The sequence below is a fragment of the Nyctereutes procyonoides genome, unplaced genomic scaffold, assembly GCF_905146905.1.
Source record: "Nyctereutes procyonoides isolate TBG_1078 unplaced genomic scaffold, NYPRO_anot_genome, whole genome shotgun sequence".
NCBI lineage: Eukaryota > Metazoa > Chordata > Mammalia > Carnivora > Canidae > Nyctereutes > Nyctereutes procyonoides.
The window spans coordinates 8,976,139-8,980,948 of record NW_026575159.1 but is presented as its reverse complement, the minus strand read 5'-3'; the positions used below and the strand labels follow the sequence as shown (position 1 = coordinate 8,980,948).

Genomic DNA, 4,810 nt, shown 5'->3' with positions numbered 1-4,810 from the left:
TCGGGACTCTCTTGGCTTATTTTCTTAGAAGAGTTTAATTTTCTTGCAGCTCACAATATTAAAAATTAAATTCATACTGATGACCTAGATTTAAAAAAAAAAAAGAACAAAACAATGGTTGTCCCAGGTAAACTGTTCTATCATATAAATGAGAACTATAGTTCTATAATATTGGGACAAAACTCCCTTCAGACTTAATCTCCCATCAGAAAATTTTCTAGATTGCCTATATGAAAACTTTACTAGTTCTAAAGTTTGGAAAGAATGGTGTAATTGCTTCATACATTAGTGTGAATAAATTTATTCATTGACCTTATTGTATGATGCAATTTGGCTAGGAATAGTAATAATAAATTATCTATTCAATTGTTAGAGTTCTAGGGTAGCCTTAATCATCTTCTCTCACTATATTCTTATTCCCTTTTTTCTTTGTAAGGTTTTCTTTTATTTAAAAGATCACAAAATACCATATCCACGGATTAAAAATATGGACCGTTTCATGAATTTGTGTGTCATCCTTGTAGAGGGACTATGCTAATCTTCTCTATATCATTCTAGTTTTAGTATATGTGTTGCCAAAGTGAGCACTATATTTTTATCTCTAATGATTTTATTTTATCCACAATTTCTCTTATCACAGATATGTGTTAGTCTCCAAAATCAACTTTGGCAGCTTCAAATTCCCTCTTGAACATCAAACCTGTGTCTTCTAGGGTCCATTGGATATGCCTCTGCATGTTTCATGAACAACTTAATCTCATAATGTTCAAATCTGAATTCAGATAGCTTTCCTTTTCTTCTCCAAATTTACTTCATGCTGAATTTTCTTAATTTCAGTGAACAATATCAATGCCCTCTCACTTTTCTGAAGCCAAAATATCAGCATCATTCTAGACATTTTCCTTACACTTATTCCTCATTGCCATGCCTTCCCTCTCTCCATACACTGAAACAACTGGATGTTACTATCTCTCACTCTATGTACTAAGTTTCTAAGTACTCTCTCCACTCCATTTTCTGTCACACCCTCAGTTTCATTCATCATCTCTTATGCTTATAATGCCTGTATTAGTCTCTTTACTAAATCCCTTGCCTAAACTCAATCTCAAACTATCATTTTCCATAATGCTTACAGAAATGACTTAACAAGTCTGCTTTATTAACACGTTTGCCTTAAATAATCCAGTACGCATTGCCCAAATTAAGTCGAAGTATTGTATTATGGTATAAGGAACTGTGAAACTTCATCCTACCTCCTCTAAAATGCATATATTTTTACTAAATCATATTCTATAATTCAACCTTTTTGAACTAGGGTCATTTCCCAGCATATGTTAGTCTTCTCATTGTACTTCTGGGCCTTTTGATTAAATGCTCTATCTGGTTTATTCTCTCAACTTTCTACCTGACTAATTCCTGCTGGATTTTTAAAACCCAGCTTAATTGTAACATCATCTTAAAAGTTTTTCTAGTGTTGTCAGTGAAAATGGCAGAGTAAAGAAATCCAAAAGTTCATCCTTCCATAAAGGCAATGGAATCTTATAAAAACTGTCAGAATCAACCTTTTCTGAATTCTGGAAACAGACCAACAGCTTGCAACAATGAGAGTAAGATTTAAGTAAGAAAAATCATCTGAATCTTGGTAAAAACAGAGCTTTGTGATGTTTTAACTTATGCTGTTCTTTTTTTTGGGGGGGGTATGGAGGGGAGGAAAAGTGAGGGAGAGAGAATCCCAAGCTGGCTCCATGCCCAGTGTGAGCCCGACACAGGGCTCGAATTCACAACCCTGAAATCATGACATGAACTGAAATCAAGAGTCAGGTGCTTAACTGACTAAGCCACCCAGGCACCCCAAACTTAAGCTGTTTTCATTTCACATTCCCCAGTTAATCCACAATTCTTGGATTGGTACCAGTACCAGAGGGAACAGAAAAGAACTCATTAACAAAGAATTGTGGCCATTTGCTTTGACCTTTCAAATGGCTCCCTGGAAGACCAGCTGATGGCTTTGCCTTTATCTTACCTTAGAACTGTACCAGTGCTGTGGCAGCCTTCTGGGGCATTTGTCAAAAACACTTAATAGGGAGGTGTATTAGCTGTCTGAAACAATGGATAACACTTGGAGAAAATCACTTTTTAATTAAAAAGCTTGGGAGACAAGACCAGGGAATGAGATGCTTTGAGGAAATACATGTTTTATTTTAAGATTTATTTATTTATTTGAGAGAGAGAGCGCACGCACACAAGTGAGGGGAGGGAAACAGGGAAAAGGAGAGAGAGAGAGAGAGAAGCAGATTCTCCACTGAATGTGGAGCCCAAGTGGGGATCTCAGGACCCTGAGATCATGACCTGAGCCTAAATTAAGTCGGTTGCTTAACCAACTGAGCTACCCTCGTGCCCCAGGAAACACATATTTTTAAAAGCTCCAATATATTCACAGAAATCTAGAAAGTCATGTGAATTCCCAGAGAGCACATGCTCAAGAAAGAATTAAGAAGTCCCCAAGTTCTCATTCTGACTGATCTTAAGGATCTACACAGGAAGTAAAGGCTAAGGCAGAGTTGTAAACTACTTAGCTGAGTGTTGAAGGTATGCCCAACACACACCCAGGCCACTGGCAAAGACTGGGAGTTTATTGTTTGCAGGTGTTTAAGCGAATCTCAGTCCAGCCTCTGACTCCCACTTAAACTTACAGAAACATTAGTGGCCACACCTGACAGATAATATAGGCTTCACAAATTATTTGAGAAAAGCCACCAGATTTCCATACAATAGCAACAATAAGGAACAACATAAAACCTTGGGGGGGGCGGCTTGGGGGCAGTGGCTTCCAGACATCCTGATTTCCAGAGTTGCCACGTTATCATGTTAAAATTTTTCAATTTTCAACAAAAAATATGATGCATACTAATAATTAAGAGAGTATTGTCCACAAACAGGAGGGGAGTAGCAATAAATAGAAACTGTCCCTAAGGAAGCCAAACATTGAACTTACTAGATAAAGACTAATCTACTCATATGTTTCTATTTATAGGAAATGTCCAGAATAAGCAAATGCATTGAGACAGAAAATAGATTAGTGGTTTCTAGGGAAACGGGACAGGGGGAAAATGAGAAATGACTCCTTAAAACGGGTATGGGATTTCTTTTTGGGGTGATGAAAACTTTCTGGACTTAAGTACTGGTGATGGTTGTACGACATTGTGAATATGCTACATAGCACTACATAGTACAATTTAAAATGGTTAAGTGGTGAATTTTAGGTTATGTGAATATATATCAATAAAAATATGAGTGCCCTGCCTCCCAAAAGAAGCTTTCCAGACTTTTGAACATTGTCTTTGGTACTCCTTATAGGTATCATAGGTTCCCATTACACATCTCCACCAGATTCTCCTGAAATTGGTGTTTGTTGGCATGTCTTTTCACCTTGACTGTGGATTCAAGGGGATTAGTGATAATTCTCCTTAGCCTAATAGTTAGAATTGCTCTTGAGGTACAAATACAGCACAGCAGAAAAATGTGTAATAGAATCTTGTAGATGCTTGCTAGAGATTTACCTGTGATCATTAGGCAGATTCAAAATGATAATGGTAATTGCCCTGAAAGGAACTGTCCAGAAGGAATATAGTAAATAGGATATGCTATAGCTATTCACCTTTCAGAGTTGGTAAAAAGAGCCACCTTATGGGGTGGCCCCACAGAAGCCATAGGCTGAGACATCAAAGGGCTTACTGTAGCTCAAAACATGTTAAGCACAAGTGACACAATTCAACTAAAACACAGATCCATAAAATTAAAATATAGGATATTAAATGCATTGTTTATGTCAGGAAAAACATAAAATAGAGTAAATGCTATAGAAAGAGCTAATGGGGAAATTGTGAAAGGATCTGGCCCTGAATAATGGTTATTTAAACCTTCTTGGGAGTGACTCACCATCTCCCCATCTGTATATGGATTTCTGCCATGTCCAATTGGGTTGTTATCAAAATAAATGTGGTTAACAGATGTCCTCAATGTCTAAGACAATTAATTGGAGATGATGAAACAAGAAGACATTTTAAAATTGTCATAAGTTTGCAGGATTTGGTGGTTAGAAAAACTGTAGTGCCTGTAATAAAATGAGGAAGACAAGAAGGTCAATTCATTTTGAGTGAAAGATGATATCAAAGAGGATTGGACATGTTATGTTGAAGACTAAGTGGAACACAGATATAAAAATGCTAGAACTCAGGGTGAGGATTGAACGTTTCTTAATATAAACTGAGAGTTTTTATAAACAAATAAAAGTAGATGCTCTTTTTTAAAAACAATTTTATTTATTTACTCATGAGAGACAGAGACAGAGACAGAGAGAGAGAGAGAGGCAGGGACACAGGCAGAGGGAGAAGCAGGCTCCATGCAGGGAGCCCAACATGGGACTTGATCACCGGTCTCCAGGATCAGGCCCTGGGCTGAAGTCAGCGCTAAACCGCTGAGCCATCCGCGCTGCCCATAAAGTATATGCTCTTTAAATTTACTGGGTTTTCTTGCTATAATGACAGCCAGAGGTTGATGAAACAAATCAGGAACACATTTTTAGCAAATTATCTTCATTTTGTTGTTGTTTCATTTTTATTTCACCATCATAAACTTAACTCTACAATCCAGTTAGACTTGGAGGTGAGTAAGGAAAATATGGAACTCATAGAACTGCAGTCAGAGCACAAAGATTATAGGCTATTTCCAGGAGATGGGGGTGGAAGGGTGCTCTCTGAGCTACAGAAGGAATGGTCTGGCAGTTAAGATAAAACAGGAGTCAAATTTA

General features: G+C 37.3%; 1 non-coding gene across 1 annotated transcript; it reads right to left on the bottom strand.

Annotated features, from left to right (window-relative positions):
- Positions 1-481: 481 nt before the first annotated feature.
- Positions 482-588, bottom strand: LOC129502682 (U6 spliceosomal RNA). The gene has a single exon (XR_008663006.1). It is a non-coding gene; the product is annotated as a U6 spliceosomal RNA (small nuclear RNA).
- Between the last annotated feature and the right edge of the window lie 4,222 nt (positions 589-4,810).